Below are 20506 nucleotides of genomic sequence, written 5' to 3'. Positions count from 1 at the left end.
TGGATTGCTGTGGGTCAGCAACCCAGTACCTTCTTTCAGGATCCCCTCTTATTCACAAGAATCTCAGATTTCATGTACGTGAAAAGGTCTGTAGATGTTATAGTGGTGCAGAAAATCTTTACAAAGTGAGTTTTACGGAGATGATGCAGAGATGTCTCCCTGAGTTTGTAGGGACACTAAAACAACTCAGATTTCCAAGGCCAATCATTTAAAAGTAAACATTGTTAATTCACATGGTTTATTGAAGCACGTAAGGAAAGAGGGAGGATCATATTGTGAACATCTTCATAATTTATTGTAAGGGCTCCATGAGATGATATTGATTAGGATAGTATTATTACTATTTTCACTCCCCAGTTTGACCATTGGAGTCAAGAAGCCAGAAGAGAGGAATATAGATTAGAGAGACATGTGAGCCATGCCTAAAGGGGAGCCAATCCTTCAGTGCCCAGTAGGGCACTGAAGCCCCACTGTGGGGAAGCCAAGCTGAGTGTAGTCTAGCAGAGCATATGTGATCACATTTTGAACAACTTCACAATCTACTTCGAGTGGTATCTCAAGTGGGCAATGCTTGAAAGAGTACTCCACTTCTTTTCCAACCCTAGCCTCGTTGGCATGCTTCCTTGTAGAAGCCCTGCAGGCTTCCAGCATGCCTGCCTCTCAAACCAGGTGCAAATAACCTTCCTAGAGTGCCTCCCACAGGCAGAGGTGTGGTCTTGTATATCATATGGAAAAGCAGCAATGTATCTCATTTGAGGGAGGCGTCCAGCAGAGTGCCTCAGGAATCCATCGTAAATCCAGATTTATTGGTCCATTTTGCATCTTAAAGAGTAGGTAATTGTATACACAGAATGTTGCAAATAGCACTCATAACAAAGAGGTTGGAAGAAGGGATAGGAGATAAAATGAGAAACAGGCAGATGTAGGTATATACATTTGGGTAAAAACTAGGGCTATTGGTTAATCACAGTTAACTCCTGCAATTAACTAAAAATATTAATTGTGATTAATTGCAATTTTAATCGCACTATTAAACAATAGAATACCAATTGATATTTATTAAATATTTTGGATGTTTTTCTACATTTTCAAATATATTGATTTCAGTTACAATACAGAATACAAAGTATACAGTGCTCACTTTATATTACTATTTTTGATTACAAATATTTGCACTCTAAACATGATAAAAGAAACAGTATTTTTCACCTCATATAAGTACTAAAGTGCACTCTCATGAAAGTGCATCTTATAAATGTTGATTTTTTTTTGTTACATAACTGCACTCAAAACCAAAACAATGTAAAACTTTAGCACCTACAAGTCCACTCAATCCTACTTCTTGTTCAGTCAAACGCTAAAACAAACAAGTTTGTTTACATTTACGGGAGATAATGCTGCCTGCTTCTTATTTACAATGTCATCTGAAAGTGAGAACAGGCATTCACACGGCACTTTTGTAGCTGGCATTGCAAGGTATTTACATGCCAGATATGCTAAACATTTGTATGCCCCTTCATGCTTCGGCCACCATTCCAGAGGACATGCTTCCATGCTGTCAATGCGCGTTAAAAAAACAATGCATTAATTAAATTTGCGACTGAACTCCTTGGGGGAGAATTATACGTCTCCTGCTCAGTTTTACCCACATTCTGCCATATATTTCATGTCATAGCAGTCTCGAATGATGACCCAGCACATATTCTTTGTTTTAAGAACACTTTTGCTGCAGATCTGATAAAAATGCAAAGAAGGTACTAATGTGAGATTTCTAAAGGTGGCTACAGCACTAAACCCAAGGTTTAAGAACCTGAAGTGCCTTCCAAAATCTGAGAAGGATGATGTGTGGAGCATGCTTTCAGAAGTCTTAAAAGAGCAACACTCCAATATGGAAACTACAGAACCCAAACCACCAAAAAAGAAAATCTGCTGGTGGCATGTGACTCAGATAATGAAAATGAACATGTGTCGGTCCACACTGCTTTGGATCGTTATCGAGCAGAACCTGTCATCAGCATGGACTCATGTCCTCTGGAATGGTGGTTGAAGCATGAAGGGACATATGAATTTTTAAGGCATCTGGCACATAAATATCTTGCAATGCCGGCTACAACATTGTTTTGGTCTTGAGTGTAGGGTGGGGTTTTTTTTGTACGTAATTCAACATTTGTAAGTTGCACTTTCATGATAAAGCGATTGCACTACAGTACTTGAATGGGGGAATTGAAAAATACTATCTTTTGTTTTTTACAGTGCAAATACTTGTAATAAAAATAAAGTTAGCACTGTACACTTTGTATTCTTTGTAATTGAATTCAATATGTTTGAAAATGTAGAAAATATCCAAAAATATTTAACTACATGGTATTCTATTATTAATGGTGTGATTAATCATGATTAATTTTTTTAATCATGATTGATTTTTTTAATCCCTTGACAGACCTAGTAAAACAATCCAAAACTCAGATTCAAAGAAAGTGTGACACTTTGTGAGCACTAATGTTAAAAAAATTATTTGTGGAGGACAGCAATTTAGATAAGCATTCACATTGCTGTAGAGCAGCAAATAAAACTTGTGTTCTTTGGATTACAGAAGCAGAGTCATCACATCTAGGGAATCATTTTTAAACTATTAAACCATTTTTATGAATGAACTCAGTCTGTTCTATAGATTACAATGAGATCTACAAAACAAAATATGAACAAAAATCTAGTTAGGCATTTGAGTTGTGTGCACAATATTTCTGATCAGATCATTAGTGTATTTTTTAACAATACACAGAGAACTCAAAAAAGCTGAACAGATATTGGTGGCCCTCCAAAGAAAAGAATTGACTACATCTTCGTGGTCAGCAAGGGTAGAAAATTTGAACCCAAAGGAAATAATTGAAGGATGTAAAAGGAACTCTAAAAAAAGGAGTCAGAATGAACATTGCATTTAGCCATAACAATAACAGATGCTACCACTCTAAATGTAAATAATGTTTCTTTAGTTAATATTTAATAGCATAAATCAGAAGGGTAGAAACCCCAGATTTGTATAAGGGACTGCTACTCACTTCCCAGGCTAAAGCTGTTGGGAGTTAATCGTTTGTCATATTACATAGATCTGAACAATTCTTAACCTTTGAAGTTTCACACTTCCTTTCACCATTTGCTATTAACTTTTCATAGATTTTTTTTAGATATGAATATACATTACAGTATGTGGATTAATTAGGATTATTATAGAAACATGAGAGATTGATCTTGGTTATTACAAACTAGCCCATTATTAATAGAATATAGAGCCCAATATTCTCATTTCCTTACTCTTACAATCAATTGGTGGTAGGAAGGCAAGTGAAGAAGAATCAATCAAATGACAGCAGTAAAGTAGTATGAAATATATTAGTGTTCCAACAAGGAGGGGACTAATCTAGGAGTTGTAACATAGCATGTAACATTGCAGAGAGGGATGAAGGATGAACATATCTTTGTAGAAGTAATAATGAAAGACAAACGAGAAGGGGTGTGTGTGTGTGTATATATATATATATGCTTGCATTAGGGAGTGGTAGTAATGGTGGTAAATCAGGCAAAAAACTTTGGAAGGATATCTTTGCTGTGATTTATAGATCTTTCTGTAGGGTATCAATATTTTTATATCAATGTTCCCAATCATCCAGCATCTCTTGGGTTTTTAAATGCAAATATTTAACTGCTCATATTTCACTTTTTACTTGTGCACAAGAGTGAAAGCAGAGATGAGAGCTGGGAAAGAACTGGGATTATCTTTATTTAGGTGGCTGTGGGGAGAGATGTGGAGGTGGGAGCCTAGTTGTTGTGGCCTATTTAATCAAATATTTCTTGAACCTTGGTTTAGATTTTACTGTGCTTTAAAAAAAAAAGGGGGGGGGGCGGGGAAGGGGGTATGCCCTCTGGATACCAAAAACATCCCCCTATAACTTTTTCTTTATTTTTTGGAGTATTATTTGATTTTTTTTTAAGTTATAAATGCCTCCTTATCCATTTAATATATAGTCGTGGGAAAGGATTAACATGTTTGAAATTAATAATTTTATGACATCATATTGATTTACATGGGATTTATTGGTTTTCTGTTATACATGTGAAAGTTAGAAGATATGATGTAGAAAGTGATTTCCTTCCTTGTTCTGATTACTCCCTAAAGGACTCTTCCAGTATTTAGATTCTCACTGATGGAGTTAACATTTGTGGCTTGTCAACACTATTGTAATTCTACATTTATACGATGGTAGCACATAAAGGCCAATTAATTCTACTGTGTTAGGTGACTAGTCAAGTAAAGGTTTATACTCAGAGAACTACTTTTAAGTGTATTATAGTATTTAAGCAGTAAATATAACAGGAATTTAACACTTAGGAACAGTACAATTAATTTGATAAACCTCTAAAACTTTACTGATATGTAATTGAGTTTAAGGGAGTCTAACTGCTGTAGCTTATAGATTTGTATACTGTGTATCTCCTTGAGGTGTAAGTTAATTTATTTTTATTTAGTTATTCATCTAGATTTAAAATAATAAAGTCATCTATCCAAGGCTCAAGGCACCTAAACCCAATTCATCATACAACAAATATAATTACATTAAATCTCAGCAGCATTAAAATCAATTCCACAGGAACTCGATTGTCCAGCCACCTGCCCCCTTCATCTAGGAAGCACATACCCTCAGCCTTCTCCAGAGACAGGTGTCTTTTGTAGCATGCCTGAAAAGTCATCAGACTTGTGCTATTTCAGATTAGAAGGGAGCAAGTTCCAGAGTGCCACAGTCCTCACAGAGAATGCCCTGACAACCTCTTTTGTAATGAGGGGATGATTAAAGGATTAGAAAAAATGCTTTATAGTGATAGATTCAAAGGGCTCAATCTCTTTAGCTTAACAAAGGTAAAGTCAAGGCGACTTAATAGCAGTCCCTAAGTATCTACATGTGGAACAAACATTTAAGATGGGCTCCCAAATCTAGCAGAGAAAGGTACAACATGATTCAGTGGCTGGAAGTTGAAGGTAGGCAAATTCAGACTGTAAATAAGGTGTACATTTTAACAGCAGAGTAATTAACCATTGGAACAATTTATCAAGGGTATGCTGGATTCTCCATCTCTGACAACTTTTAAATCAAGATTGGATGTTTTTATAAAAGATCTGCTTTATGAATCCAGCTCTATGTGTTCAGTAGGGACAGACTACAACTGTGGCAGTATGTCATAGGGAGAGAGGCCATTTTTCAAGTAGGCTGATCCCAGGCCGTTTAAGGCTTTAGAGCTCATAACCAATGCAGAGCCAGTGCAGCTCTTGAAACACTGGGGTCATGTGCTCCCAGAGAGATACCCTGCTCAGTAAATGTGTCCTTCAGTTCTGCTCTAGCTTTAGTCTCTGAATGATTTTAATGGCTGAAGCCCCATGTACAGCACATCTTAAGGTAACAAAAGGATTGATAACAGTTGCAAGGTCCACATCACAACCTCTTAGTCAGACACAGATTGTAAATAGTTGATTGGATCACTGCTGTAGTATGATTGTAAAACAGCAGCTGGGAGTCTAAGTTGTGAACACTATTAACTAATGGCAGATGTACTCCCTCAATTGAAGGGATGGAAGAGACTTCCACCATCTCCTCTAGCTGCTTCTCTTAACCCACCATAATCACTTCAGTCTTCTCTGGGTAGAGCTTCAATCGCCTTACTCCCATCCATGCCCCCATCTTGATTAGACACTGGCTGAGGTGTTGAACTGCATGATTTGAGTCAGATGAGATAAAGACATACAACCAAGTGTCATCCACATATTGAAAGTACCAAACCCCATGCTGCCTTACTAACTCCTCCACTAGCCCCATGTACATAATGAACAGAAGTGGTGATAATATGGCATGCTGCGGTGCCCTACGCTTGAGAGCTCTTCAGGAAGAGGAGCAATGGCCCACAACTATCCTTTAAGATCATAGAATATCAGGGTGGGAAGGGACCTCAGGAGGTCCTCTAGTCCAACCCCCTGCTCAAAGCAGGACCAATCCCCAGACAGATTTTTACCCCCATTCCCTAAATGGCCCCCTCAAGGATTGAACTCACAACCCTAGGTTTAGGAGGCCAATGCTCAAACCACTGAGCTATCCCTCCCCCTTTCTTTTCTTTCAGCGATGTCTGAAAGAAAAGAACAAAGCCACTGCACACCAGCCTTATCCATTCCCACCAGAGGCGAGTCAGCAGCATCCCGTGATCAACAGTATCAAAGGCAGCTGATAGATCTAATAATACCAGCATGTACACCTGATCATCCATTGCCAGGAGGAGATCACTGACGAGTCTGAGCCATAGCGAGGCCTATACCCAGATTTATAAGGGTCAAGGAGATCAAATGCATCCAAGTATTGTGAGAATTCTCTCACCATAACTTTTTCAACAATCTTGCCCCAAAAAGGAAGAGGTAATGCTGGTCAATAATTAGCAAGATGGTCAGTGTCCAGTGATGACTTCTTAAGCAAAGGCCATACCCTTACTTTGTTTGAAGCAATAAGCAGTCTGTCCTCTCTGAGAGGTGTTGACAAGCTCCACAAACAAGAGATCCAATCTTTACCAACTGCTCTTCGCCACAGGGGAAGGACGTGGATACAAAGCACAGGTTGTAGATGAAGTATCTCACCACCTACAGTACCTCAGGGAGCATTAACTGGCTGAAATTCTATCAGAGGTGAGGCCCTTGTTCCCTCAAGATCTTACTCTGCCATCACAAAAGCAGACAGCCCTCTGATCAATCTGAGGTTAAAATAGGCACTTCTCTACTTCATCTTAAAAGGTAGAATGTGTGGAGATTATATATTTGTGAATGGGTGGGAGTCCAGAGGAAGTCTAAGAATGTGTAATGCACGTACCGAGAGGGCCAGAATCAAGTGTCAGTTACACACAGTTACACCTTACAGCTTCAGGAGTTTCCTTATACTCTGTCACCTCTGAACTTCTCCTATGTTTCTAAGCAGTTTGTTTACACAGTTGGCAACAATATTATCACACAATAATTGTATTGGAATTGGAATTGTATCTTTTATCTAAGTTGGCTGTATTTTTATTTCAAGCCAGACCTTTGCACTATGGTAACAAAATCTTTTCAGTTTGATTTTTCTCTTTAGCTCCAAAGTGCCACAAGGATAAACATGAAATATTTCTTTAGGGGATTTTTAAAAATTAAATATTCAAAGCAAAAAACACAGTTTTCAAAAAATATATTTGCTTTTCATGTGACCAGCTATGTGCATGATACAAAAAATACAATGGGTGAAATCCTGACCCCACTGTAGTCAATGGGAGTTTTTCCATTGATTTCAGTGTGGCCAGGATTTTGCCCTGTATGTTTGTTCATCACGGGAGGGGTTTTATTGAAGTATTCAGGGGTAGGTATATGTAGGGATAAAATGTATCTTTAATTTACCACCTTCTTGAAAACTCTTGAAAACATATTTCAAAATTACTTTAATAGAAATCACTAGAGAAAAGATATTGAATTGCTTACCTTAACAATCCATTATTTAGGAAAGCCCAAAATAATATACACAGTGCTTGAAAACTCCAGTGGCAAGGAGTCAGCTTCTCCTGGTGAGTGTGGAGGCCTAAACCATCAATCTCTGCATATTTAAGCTTTAGATTTTTATAAAAATTAAATTTCTCACCCTTTTAGTTAAAATTCCCAAAGTGAACAAAATGTAAATTGATACACTGTTGTCTTTGTAAGCAGGGTGACCAGATGAGAGACATGAAATATCGGGATGCCAGCGGGGCAAATATTGGGGGTGCTGGCGGAGTAAAAAAAAAAAAACCCAAGAGCTGGCGGCAGAGGAAAGAACAAAAACAACCCCTAAGAGTTGCCGGAGCAAAGGAAAAATTGGTGGGAGCTGAGCTCCCACGGGCAGCTCCTTGCCCCGCCCCCCAGCTTGCCTCCACCTTCCCTGAGCGGCCTGCCGCATCCTGCTTCTCCCCCTTTCCTCCAGCACTTGTGCCGCCATACAGCTGATTAGCGCAAACCTGGGAGGGAGGGGGGAGGAGGAGGAGGAATGCGGCGTGCTTGGGGAAGAGGTGGGGCCAGGGCAGGGATTTGGGGACGGATCCAATGGGACAGTGAGGGGACGGGGCTGGGAGCAGGGCAAGGGTGGGAATTTGGGGAGGAATCCAATGGGGGAGGGAGGGGGCGGAGTTGGGGGGGGGCACGAGCCCTCTCCGCCTGTGCGCCGGAGGGCAAAATATTGGGACAATTTGTCCCGACCAAACATCAGTCAGGTCATGGGACAAACGAGTAAATATCGGGACAATCCCAATAAAATCGGGACGTCTGGTCACCCTATTTGTAAGTCTGCAGACAGATTTCTCCACTGGTTCTATAGCTGCTCATGACGCTGCCAGGAAGCAAGAGTAAAATTAACAAGGCTTGTATCCCTTTTGATGTTACTATTCAACAGTCCCCTAGTTAGCAGCGAAAGTGTCAAGAATCATGAAAATCTCATGTTGCTGCTGCAATAGAGTTAAGCATTGAAATTTATTTCTGGAAAAGAAGGACCAAGCAATCGAATCTGTGAGAGAGGCATAATACCAGAGGCTCACTGCCTCTTAGCAGTACCTATTGGGTTCCGGGAAGTGGGTGGGTTAAAAGATTCCCCTCCCCCAGCCTAAGGGGAGGATCTACAGGACCTGAAACCCAACTGATTTCGGGGGACAACTAATGAAATAACAGGGACAGGAGTGAGGTCAGAGGGTCAAAAGAAGGGAACCTGACGGGGACACTGAGCAGAGAACCCCGGACAGCGCCCACTGCTCCTCAAAGGCGTCAAGGGAGCCAGTGGACGCTGCCCAGAGGAACTCTGCTTGGATACGTGAACAGACAGAGTCTTCTTGGTTCTACAATGTTAATTAGAGCATGTAGTGGACCAGTAGTCCTTCAGTTGAAAGCACTGAGTCAATGGGGGGAGGGATAGCTCAGTGGTTTGAGCATTGGCCTGCTAAACCCAGCATTGTGAGCTCAATCCTTGAGGGGGCCACTTAGGGGTCTGGGGCAAAATCAGTACTTGGTCCTCCTAGTGAAGGCAGAGGTCTGGACTTGATGATCTTCCAAGGTCCCTTCTAGTTCTAGGAGATAGGACATCTCCATATATTTATAACAAAGAAGAAAAATAAAAGTAGAAGTTCTTGTTTGGTCTTAGAGTAAATATAGTTCTAAAGACTTTGTCTTGTCTTCACTTATGCCTGTGTTAACACATGCACACATAGAAGAAAGGTTCCTAAACCTCCATGTGCAGAAAGAGCACAGGAATGCAGGACCATGTATTGGGCAGTATAGTTCTAAAATATAATTAATATGAAAGATGTGATCCTATCCATTAAATTATAGTACATTTAACTACACATACTGAGGTATTAACATAAAAATAACTTTGCTTTATGCTTTTTAAGAATGCTTTCTTTCTCATTTTTGAAGCCCTAGCAGGGACTCTTAAACAGGACCAAAGCACACATTGCTATTTCTTGCAAAAGTAGAAAACCTCAACAGGGAAGATTTTTTTTTTACCCCTAAAGTGAAATTTTAAAATAAGCCCTAAATTGAAAAGCTATTCAAAAGGGGGAACAAACATGCATAGAATATTCTTTGTCATTTCTTGCTCCTAGTTTAAAAAATAGCAATAAAACTCTTTAGCTTGATAATATATTAAGAACATCTTTTGCTTTTTAGTCTGGAATTCAAAGATCTTAAGTGCCGCTATGCTGCCAAGTAATTACTTGTAAATAAATTCCTGGGGTTGGACCAGATGTTGTCTCATCATATGTGTGGCTGGGGGAAATAGAACCCAGAGAATGAGTAGAGATAAAAACTTAATAATAGTGTGGAGGGAAAAAATACTTAATTGTGCTGAACATTTTCTTTGTAATAGATGCCTTCCTTTCAATCCACACTATGTAAAGCAGTTCACACATGCCATAGTCTTTGATATAGGATCATAGGGGATGCAGACCACACTATACTTATCTATCATCTGTGTATTTGGTGAGGAGAGAGAGAGAATAGATCACTGGCAGTGATAATCCATTTCCACAATGTCTCTATGCTTAAGTCAGAGCCATTATTCTCACTTTTCTGTCAGAGCCTGCTATCATTCTTTAATTCTCTGGGACAAATTCAGAAGTGATGCAGTACAAATTGGTATGTCCACCTTACTGGATATTAAGTGTTATTGTTGCACACTGAAGAAGGTTGTAGAAGGAAAGGAACCAATAGGAGGGTGCAAAGAAGATGTAAAATAGAGCAAACCCCCAGTGTACTTTATCTTTCATCATCTTGCTCTTGATAATTGTTTTTACTGCTAGAATCCCAGCTTTCCACCTCGGTATGCTGCTTGCACTCACAGTTTACGCTGCCATTTACATCACCTTTCTATTTGTTCGCATAACCAAGAACTTGGATTTACAGTAAGCCTTTGAAAAGGTCTTTCACCAAAGGCTCTTAAGCAAAGTAAGCAGTCATGGTAAGAGGGAGGGTCCTCTCCTGGATCAGTAACTGGTTAAAACACAGGAAATAAAGGGTAGGATAAAAGGTCAGTTTTCAGAATGGAAAGAGGTAAGTGGTGGTGTCCCCCAGGGATCTGCACTGAGACCAGTGCAGTTCAATATATTCATAAATGATCTGAAAAAAGGGGTAAACAGTGACGTGGTAAAATTTGCAAACAATACAAAATTGCTCAAGATAATGAAGTCCAAAGGTGATTGCAAAGAGCTATAAAGGGGTCTTACAAAACTGAGTGACTGGGCAACAAAATGGCAGATGAAATTCAGTGTTGATAAATGCAAAGTAATGCACATTGGAAAACATAATCCCAACTATATATTCAAAATGATGGGATCTAAATGAGCATTACCACTAAAAAAAGAGCTCTTACAGTCATTGTGAAAAAATCCACTCAATGTGCAGCAGCAGTCAAAAAAGCTAACAAAATGTTAGGAACCATTATGAAAGGGATGAATAATAAGACAGAAAATACATATATCCATGGTATGCTCACACCTTGAATACTGTGTGCAGTTCTGGTCACCCTATCTCAAAAAAGGTATATTAGAATTGGAAAAGGTACAGAGAAGGATAATACAAATGATTAAGGGTATGGAACAGCTTCCATCTGAGGAGAGATTAAAAAGCCTGGGACTGTTCAGCTTGGAAAAGAGACAGCTAAGGGAGGATATGATAGAAGTTTATAAAATCATGAATGGTATAGAGAAAGTGAATAAGGAAATGTTATTTACTCCTTCACATAACACAAGAACCAGGGTTCACCAAATGAAATTAATAGGCAGCAGGTTTAAAGCAAACAAAATGAAGTACTTCTTCACACAACACACATCAACCTGTGGAACTCATTTCCAGGGGATGTTGTGAAGGGCAAAAGTATAATGGGATTCAAAAATAATTAGGTATGTTCATGGAGGATAGGTCCATCAATGGCTATTAGCCAACATGATCAGAGATGCAATCCCCTGCCCTGGGTGGTCCTAGCCTCTACTTGCCAGACTGGGAGTGGATAGCAGGGGATGGATCACTCAGTGATTACCTGTTCTGTTCATTCCCTCTGAAGCACCTGACATTGGCCACTGTTGGAAAATCAGATACTGGGCTAGATGGGCCCCTGGCGTAACCTATTATGGCCGTTCTTATGAACTGTGTGGGGAAATCTGTTTTACTTAATTTTTGACCCTTAGAGGGGCACCATCTTTTCAAGGTTCTGGAGTTCTTCTTGATTCTTCATTATCTCTTGGTCTTTCATTAGTTCATGTAATAGAGGAACAGACTCTACTAATGGTGGGCAGGGTTTGTCTATGGTGTGTGACAAAGTTCCTCCTCTACCTTGGTGGGTCCTGCGCTTATTGGCGGATTTGCTCGCTTCACAGATTCACCCTGTGGGTCAGGAAACAGTCCAGAGACCTTCCCCTCTGGTAGAAGCTATAGTCCAGGTCAATTCCTCCTGTGTTCGATCAGGAGTTGGGAGATATGGGGGGAACCTGGGCCCGCCCTCTACTCCGGGTTCCAGCCCAGGGCCCTGTGGACTGTAGCTGTTTAGAGTGCCTCCTGGTACAGTTGCACGACACCTACAACTCCCTGGGCTACTTCCCAATGGCCTCCTCCCAACACCTTCTTTGTCCTCACCACCGGACCTTCCTCCTGATGTCTGATAACGCTTGTACTTCTCAGTCCTCCAGCAGAACGCCTACTCACTCTCCGCTTCTTGCACACCTCTTGCTCCCAGTTCCTCACACACACTTCCTCTCCTCTGGCTCCCTGGCTTGACTGGAGTGAGCCCTTTTATAGCATCAGAGGGGCCTTAATTAGAGTCAGGGGCTTAACTGCCTCACCTGACTCTTAGCAGGTTAATTGGAGTCAGGTGGTCTATTAGCCTGGAGCAGCCCCCGCTCTGGTCACTCAAGGAACAGAAAACTACTTATCCAGTGGCCAGTATATCTCCCTTCTGCTACTCTGCTGTTCCCAACTGGTCTGGATCTATCACATATCCCTCCCCCCTGCTCAACACCAAGGGGCTGGGCAGCTTGGGATTCCAGACAGTGTACACATGATAAGCCATCGGCGTTGCGATGCCGACTCCCTGCTCTGTGCTGCATGAAGAACTGGAAAGGTTGGAGGGATAAGAACCACCTGGTTACCCTTGTGTTCTTTTCCTTGTTCCTTTGCATCCATTGAAGAGGGGCATGGTCGGTCACGAGGACAAATCTGCGCCCCAGCAGGTAGTAACGCAGCGTTTCCATGGCCCATTTTACGGCGAGGCATTCTCTCTCTACCACTGCATATTTTTGTTCCCTCGGAAGGAGTTTCCTGCTGAGGTAGAGAATTGGGTGTTCCTCTTCCCCAGCCATCTGGGACAGGACAGCCCCTAGCCCCACCTCGGATGCATCTGTCTGAAGGATGAATTCCTTGGTGAAATCCAGGGCTATCAATATGGGGTTACTGCAGAGGGCAGTCCGTAGGTCTGCAAATGCCCTCTCTGCTGCGTCGGACCATCTGACTGGATCCGGACCACGGGCCTTCACTAAGTCCATTAGGGGACTTGCCCTATGTGGCAAAATGGGGAATGAAACACCAGTAATACCCCACCACGCCTAGGAACGCTCGGACCTGCTTCTTATTACTTGGTCTTGGCCAATTTTGGATGGCCTCTAACTTGTTCAGTTGAGGTTTCACCAGACCTTTTCCTACCACGTAGCCAAGATATTTGGCCTCTGTGAACCCCACAGCACACTTAACAGGGTTTGCCGTAAGGCCAGCTCGCCTGAAGGTATCAAGGACCGCCCCCACCTTCTTCAAATGGGTTTCCCAGTCTGGGGTATGAATCACCACGTCATCCAAGTAGGCCGCAGCATAGCTGGCATGGGGGCATAATAACTTGACCATGAGGCATTGAAAGGTAGCTGGGGCCCCATGTAGTCCAAAAGGAAGGACTGTATACTGGAAAAGACCCTCTGGTGTAGAGAACGCCGTCTTCTCCTTTGCACCTTCAGCTAGGGAAATCTGCCAGTATCCCTTTGTCAAGTCTAGGGTCGTTAAGTACCGGGCATTCCCCAGACGGTCTACTAATTCGTCTATGTGGGGTATAGGGTAGGTATCAAACTGGGATATCTCATTTAGACGCCGGAAGTCATTGCAGAACCTCGTGGTGCCATCAGGTTTGGGCACCAACACTATTGGGCTGGACCACTGACTATGAGATTCTTCAATGACATCTCCAGCATTTTCCTGACTTCCGCTTTTATTTCCTCCCTTTTGGCTGCTGGCACCCAGTCGGGCCTCATTGTTACTCTGGCCCCAGGGTTCGTGACGATGTGATGATCTGACCCAGAAGTGCGACCCGGCTTTGTTGAGAATACATCTTGATATTGGGCGATCATCTCAGTTACCTCTTTCTTCTGGGCTGTCGTTAGATTGGGAGACATGCTCACCTGTCCAGGATTTTTGTTCCCTGGGTGTAGGTCTTCCCGAACCACTGTGCACGCCTCTCGGGTATGCCAGGGTTTCAGAAGGTTGACATGTTATATCTGTTCTAGTTTTCGACATCCCGGTTGTCACACCTTGTAATTTACTTCCCCTACGGGTTCAACTATTTCGTAGGGCCCTTGCCACTGGGCCAACAGCTTACTTTCGGCCATGGGTACCAGTACCATTACTCGGTCACCGGGCTGAAACTGACGAACCTTGGCTTGACGATTGTAGTAGGTTTGCTGGGCCTCTTGGGCCTTTTCTAGGTGCTCTCTCACTATGGGAGTGACCTGGGCTATCCAGTCCCTCATCTGTAGCACATGCTCTATTATGTTCTTCCCCACATTGGGTTCCTCCTCCCAAATTTCCTTGGCTATGTCCAGGATGCCTCGGGGGTTGCGCCCATATAATAGCTCAAAGGGGGAGAATCCAGTTGAGGCCTGAGGTACCTCCCGGATAGCGAACATAAGGTAAGGTAGTAGAGTGTCCCAGTCCTTCCCGTCCCGACTTACCACCTTCCTTATCATAGCCTTGAGGATTCGGTTAAACCTTTCTACCAACCCATCAGTCTGCGGATGATAGACTGAAGTTCTTAGGGTATGTATATGGAGCAGCGTATAGAAGTCCTTCATTAGCTTCGACATAAATGGGGTTCCTTGGTCAGTTAATATCTCCTTTGGTAGCCCCACTCGGGCAAAGATCCCCACCAACTCCTTAGCTATCGTTTTAGAGGCCGTGTTTCGCAGGGGGACGGCTTCTGGGTAGCGAGTAGCATAATCCAGAATGACAAGTATATATTGCAAAAAGAACAGGAGTACTTGTGGCACCTTAGAGACTAACAAATTTATTAGAGCATAAGCTTTCATGGGCTACAGCCCACTTCTTTGGATGCATATAGAATGGAACATATATTGAGGAGATATATATATATATATATATATATATATGTACACACATACAGAGAGCATGAACAGGTGGGAGTTGTCTTACCAACTCTGAGAGGCCAATTAAGTAAGAGAAAAAAAACTTTTGAAGTGATAATCAAGATAGCCCAGTACAGACAGTTTGATAAGAAGTGTGAGAATACTTATAAGGGGAGATAGATTCAATGTTTGTAATGGCTCAGCCATTCCCAGTCCTTATTCAGTCCTAAGTTGATTGTGTCTAGTTTGCATATCAATTCCAGCTCAGCAGTCTCTCGTTGGAGTCTGTTTTTGAAGTTTTTCTGTTGTAAAATAGCTATCCGCAGGTCTGTCATTTTATGACCAGACAGGTTAAAGTATTCTCCCACTTGGTTTTTGAGTATTATGATTCCTGATGTCAGATTTGTGTCCATTATTTCTTTTGCATAGAGACTGTCCGGTTTGGCCAATGTACATGGCAGAAGTATATATTGGTGGCCCCGGGCTGTCTTCTCCAGGGGTCCCACTAGGTCCATGGCTATTCACTCGAAGGGGACCTCTATGAAGGGAAGGGGTACTAAAGGTGCCTTCAAGTGGAGACGGGGACTGTGCAGCTGACACTCCAGGCAGTACGCACAGTGCCTCCACACTTCTTCATGTACTCCGGGACAGAAGAACCGTCGTAGGACCCTGGCCAGGGTCTTCTCTACCCCCAAATGTTCCCCAAAAAGATGACTATGGGCAAGACTTAATACAGCATTCTGGTGTTTTTGAGGTACTAGGATCTGCTGTACCTTCTGCCCCTGTACTGGTGCAACCCAGTATAAGAGATCCTTCTTCATTATGAAGTAGGGTCCTGGTCCCTGGGTTTTCCCTTCCACGGGGACCCCATCTATTTCAGTCACCTCCTTCCTAATGTTGTCGTACTTTGTGTCTTCTGCCTGGTCCCGTCCAAAATTTCCTCTCCCAGGGCTAATCTGCCCGAGATCTAGGGGGCCAGTCTCTGTTGCCTCTACTGGTTTAGAAGTGTTAGGGTGGGGGTCAGACTCGGGTGCTTCTCCCTCCTGGGTGGCCTCCTTTTCAGCTGCTCGGGTCCACCTACCTACGAGAGCGACCCTCTGGCTTTGGGTCAGTATTCGGGTTCCCAAGGCCTTAGCTGCCCTCCTTTCCCTTTTTGTCTTTCTACCCTGTCTGGGAGTGGAGAACAAATCTGGGGATATTTCAGAGAAGACTGGGGGTTGACAGTCTACTGTGGATGCCTCACTAACTTCAGGGTTTCCCCCTTTCTCCAATCCCCTTACCGGGAGTAAGTCTCCAAACCCTGGGAAGTCCCTCCCTATGAGCACCGGGTATGGGAGTGTAGGGACTACACGTGTTGCTACCTCAGTAGTGTTCCCCTGAATCTCGATTTTTCCTGGGATGGTAGGGTAATAACCAACTGTCCCATGGACACAAGTTATCCCCGTATGCTTAGCCAACAGCAGCTGACTATGCTTTATGAGCTTCCCTGAGATAAGCGTGATAGCACTCCCCGAATCAACCAGTTCTGTGGTCTCTACCCCATTTAGTTTCACTGGTCTGGTATACATATGTGGGGTTAGTGAGACCCCGACAAGGTGGATTAGGGAGCATGGGTCTGCCCAGTTTCCCGGGTTACACTGCATAGGCTCCTCAGCATTGGGACACTGTGCAGCTATGTGTCCCCACTCCCTGCAGGCATAACATCTGTATGGAGCCCTAGGCATTCCCAGGTCTCTTGGTTTGGGCAGTCTAACATCCCGATCCTCTTCTCCCTCAGTGTTCCGACTCTTTGTGGCCTCTAGTGGGCCTTCAGCCCCTCTCTTTTTCCACCTGGGCCCTCTTGGTGGCCCAGTCACCCGAGCTTTGGGGCTTGATGCTGCTAATTTAACCCGGGGTGCCTCTTCCTTAACTGGTCAGGTCAGCTCCCTCGCCGTCCTTCGCCTCTCTACCAATGTGACGACCTCGTCGTAGGTGCAGGGTTCGTTCTGGCTTACCCAGGCATGAAGGACTGGCGGTAGTCCCCTCATGTATTGGTCAATGACCAGAACCTCTAGTATCTCTTCCGGATTCCGGGACTCAGTTCGCAACCACTTTCGTGCGAGATGGATGAGGTCATACAATTGGGACCTCGGGGTTTTGTTTTCCTGGTACCTCCACTTGTGATACCGCTGCACCCGCACTGCAGTCGTTACCCCAGATCTGGCCAGGATCTCTGCTTTCAGCTGGGGGTAGTCTGCTGCAGACTCTTCAGGCAGATCATAGTAGGCCTTCTGGGCCTCCCCACACAGGAATGGGGCAAGGATGCCAGACCACTGATCTCGAGGCCAGGCCTCCCGTAGGGCTGTCCTCTCAAAGGCCAGAAGGTATGCCTCTATATCATCCTCCCGCGTCATTTTCTGCAGCCAATGGCTGGCCTGTATGAGCCGCATCCCATCATGGCCACGGTTCAGCTCTGTAAGGGGCTTTACCTGGCTTACCAGTTCTCGCAACATAGCTCGGTCTTGAGCAGCCTGGTCCATCAGCAGGCGATTAGTCTCTTGCTGCAGCCGCACTGCCTCCTGTTGGGCAGTTGCCTGGACACGGGTAACCCCTTGCTGGGCCGCCATAGCTTGTATCAGTGCCCACACTATGTCATCCATTGCGGTGAAAAAATAAATAAACCTTCTCCCTTTTTTTTTAATCACCCTCGTTCTTCTGCCACGCTGTGCACCCCAAATCCCACTCCTGACACCAGTTGTGACAAAATTCCTCCTTTACCTTTGGTGGGTCCTGCACTTATTGGCGGATTTGCTCGCTTCATAGATTCACCCTGTGGGTCAGGAAACAGTTCAGAGACCTTCCCCTCTGGTAGAAGCTATAGTCCAGGTCAATTCCTCCTGTGTTTGATCAGGAGTTAGGAGGTATGGGGGGAACCCGGGCCCGCCCTCTACTCCGGGTTCCAGCGCAGTGCCCTGTGGACTGCAGCTGTTTAGAGTGCCTCCTGGTACAATTGCACGACACCTACAACTCCCTGGGCTACTTCCCCATGACCTCCTCCCAACACCTTCTTTGTCCTCACCACTGGACCTTCCTCCTGATGTCTGATAATGCTTCTACTTCTCAGTCATCCAGTAGTACGCCTACTTACTCTCCGCTTCTTGCACACCTCTTGCTCCCAGTTCCTCACTCATACACACTTCCTCTCCTCTGGCTCCCCGTGGCTTGGCTGGAGTGAGCCCTTTTATAGCATCAGAGGGGCCTTAATTAGAGTCAGGGGCTTAACTGCCTCACCTGACTCTTAGCAGGTTAATTGGAGTCAGGTGGTCTATTAGCCTGGAGCAGCCCCTGCTCTGGTCACTCAGGGAACAGAAAACTACTTATCTAGTGGCCAGTATATCTCCCTTCTGCTACTCTGCTGTACCCAATTTGTCTGGGTCTATCACCGGTGTAAATTGGTGCATACTGCTACTTAACTCTACATCTAGCCATGTTTAGCTTTCTTTTATTGTAGTAACATAGACAGGAACATAGTCACAGTATTACAGTGATATAAAGTCCTCATACTGGATTTTATATTTGGGTTTTTTTTAATTATGCAAAAGAACTTTCTTTAGAGGAACCAGAAAATGTGTTGCTGTTTTCCTCATTGTTTAAGGTCTAGCTTTTTCCTGGTTTGTTGTGCAGATCATTCAGATCAATTATTTAGATTAGTTCCTCACTCTCAGATTCAGTGTTTGATATGCATTGTAGGAATTCAGACTTTAGGCTGTCATTGGGACTATCATGGGGTGCAGCCCTCATCGCCAGACTGGCACCTCCTCCTGGTCATGCTGGGGATTAGCCTGACACTGACTGCCCTATCCACAATCTGCACGCTGGCAATCTGTCTTTGTTCCCACCTACAGCTCCTCTCTCACCTCCCAGAACTGCAGCATCATCTTTGTGACTCAGCCCTCTGGCTAGGTCGCCATCCGTGTTTCCCCCTTCTGGGTGGGGATTATTTCTGTACAATCGTCCACCCCTTTCCCTAGTGGTTGGGACCTGGACCCACCCACTTCTCCGGGCCTCAGCCCAGGGACCCTGTAACTAGCAGCCTCCTGCTACTCCTCCGTAACCTCCGTCAATGCTGTTATATTTTCCTGGGCCTCTTCCCCATGGCCCCAGCATCCTCTTCACCCTCACCCCAGGGCATTCAGCAGCTCAGTCCCAGCAGCCAGCTAGGAGCTCCCACTTGCTTCTCTAGTCCCTGCTGCTCTGTCCAAGGTGTTTAGTTCTCTCAGCCCTCCAGGGACGCAGTCCTTACTCCCTGGGCTCCCAGTAGCAACTGCTCACTACTTTGCCCTGCAGGTCCCTTTTATCTGAGCATGCCGGGCCCTGATTGGTTGCTCCCTGAAACTCCACCCTGGTTTGCTGTGCTTTCTGCACCCCCTCTGGGCTGTTTGGAGTACTCATCTCCATTGCTACTTCTGGGGCAAGGCATGGTTAACCTCTTTTATGCCTATGTGGGGGAGGTACCCCATCCCAGGGACTGTGCAACTATTTCAGAAACATACTAAAAAAAATTTAGTTCCTCAATATGGGGCAGCACTGCAAAATCTCGATCAATGTCCATTTCTGAAGCCACTAAAATGTGGGTGTTTGGCTGCAGTGTTTAAGTGTAGGTTTGGTGATTGTTTTTAGCAGTTTGGCATATTTTTCTGGTCTTTATACACTTTACTTGTTCAGTACAAAAGAAGAAAAGAGCAATCATTAATGGAATACTGTACTAGTTGTCTCAGATAGTCAGCACTGTGACACTGAAGCATACTCACTGCTTCTAGATGTTACATGGGCCAACATGGGTTTTGGATCTGAAGTCAAATGGAGTTCAGTGGTTGCTATAAATACACCACTAGAATTTTAAATTGTTCTACTCCAGAAACCGGAGGTTAAAATAATAGCACTCGGAGACTACATAGCTGCAACATAGTTTACAAAACATGATTCAATGATTTGCCTAGTGACGGAGGTACATTTTCCAGTTTGTTTATAATGAGAAATCCCTTTGTATTAGTTTCAGGCTTGCAAGCACATGAGAGAGGTGCCTCGTTGTGTCTGATCCAATGCACATTGAAGTCAATGAGATGCTTTGCTTGCAATGGCATGTGATTCATTTTAGCTATGGGCCAAATTGTGGCTTGAGCTCACAAGGTAGCATAGAATCATACAAGGAGCTCCCTTACATTCCTACCAGTTATTTGCACTGGAGCCACTACATCCTCTCCTGTCTAGGAGGAGAAGAGGAGCAGAGAGCTGGTTCCACACCGTCCCCATGGTGCCCAGTGAGGTAGTTACATCAGCACATCATGTGATGTATGTTGGATCAGGTATAGATCCTGGAGCACTGGGGAGCTCAGAAGGAAAACTGTGACTCTGGAGCCATAATCTCACTCCTGGGCAGTTCCAGAGGCAGCACAATAGTGCACTGCCCCTTACTCTGGGCAGATCACAAACATCTATTAAACACAAAGAAAGTAATGGAACTTTCAAACAACAAAAAACAACACTGAGAATGCTGCATGCATATTGG

At 43.9% G+C, this 20506-nt stretch overlaps 1 protein-coding gene across 29 annotated transcripts in view; it reads left to right on the top strand.

Annotated features, from left to right (window-relative positions):
- GPM6A (glycoprotein M6A) overlaps window positions 1–20506 on the top strand; it is a 335818-nt gene that overhangs the window by 295982 nt on the left and 19330 nt on the right. The gene's annotated exons all lie outside the window — the stretch shown is intronic.

This window comes from Chrysemys picta, chromosome 5 (genome assembly GCF_011386835.1).
Source record: "Chrysemys picta bellii isolate R12L10 chromosome 5, ASM1138683v2, whole genome shotgun sequence".
Classification (NCBI taxonomy): domain Eukaryota; kingdom Metazoa; phylum Chordata; order Testudines; family Emydidae; genus Chrysemys; species Chrysemys picta.
This window is presented reverse-complemented; position numbering and strand designations above follow the sequence as displayed.